This window comes from Etheostoma spectabile, chromosome 3, assembly GCF_008692095.1.
Source record: "Etheostoma spectabile isolate EspeVRDwgs_2016 chromosome 3, UIUC_Espe_1.0, whole genome shotgun sequence".
In the NCBI taxonomy this organism is placed as follows: Eukaryota; Metazoa; Chordata; class Actinopteri; order Perciformes; family Percidae; genus Etheostoma; species Etheostoma spectabile.
In genome coordinates this window covers 34,322,912-34,323,599 of record NC_045735.1, presented here as the reverse complement: position 1 = coordinate 34,323,599, position 688 = coordinate 34,322,912, and the positions used below count along the sequence as shown (strand labels likewise).

Here is a 688-nt window from a genome sequence, read left to right as displayed (position 1 = left end):
CACACACACACACACACACACACACACACACACACACACACACACACATAATATATATTATATACATATCAGGGTCCTTTACTGTAGTACTAGTGCCACTCTATAAATATGAGTAAATGAACTTTTTTCCATAAACTGTTGCAGAGAATAAAGTTTTATTTGAATCTTCTCTGGGCGCCTGCAGGCTGTTTCTGCTGCGCGATGGAGACCGGCGTCAGGATCTACAACGTGGAGCCCCTGATGGAGAAAGGCCACCTGGGTGAGAGTGCTGCACCGTCCGGGGTCACACAGATACTGGTGATTTTAGGGTCCTGCACACCGCCCGCGTGGCGTCACCGTGGCGTTTCCACCAGAAACTAGAAAAAATAACGGCGTGTTCTTCATATTGTTGTGTTTGTACATTTGTTTGCGCAGACTGTATTTCAAACTTTCGTTTGCAATATTTGAACATCTATAATTCTTTATTTTTTTAAATTACACTTCTATCTGCATTTATGTCCAAACCTGGAGACACTTCCAAACCTCAAAATGTCATTTATTAAATGTTAATGTGTCAAAATGACACGGGATGGCCGGAAAAACGTCCGAGATGCTCGCGTGGCGTGTTAAAAATCAGCGTTGGTCCTATTTCTAACTCCGTTGTTATCACGCACGCACGCACGCACGCACGCACGCACGCACGCACGCA

At 44.6% G+C, this 688-nt stretch overlaps 1 long non-coding RNA gene across 1 annotated transcript in view; it reads left to right on the top strand.

Moving 5' to 3' along the window:
- LOC116685866 (uncharacterized) overlaps positions 1-286 on the top strand; it is a 1,510-nt gene extending 1,224 nt beyond the window's left edge. The window contains exon 3 of the long non-coding RNA XR_004331071.1: positions 185-286. This is a non-coding gene — a long non-coding RNA (uncharacterized LOC116685866). The remainder of the gene's footprint in view (positions 1-184) is intronic.
- Positions 287-688: the final 402 nt, after the last annotated feature.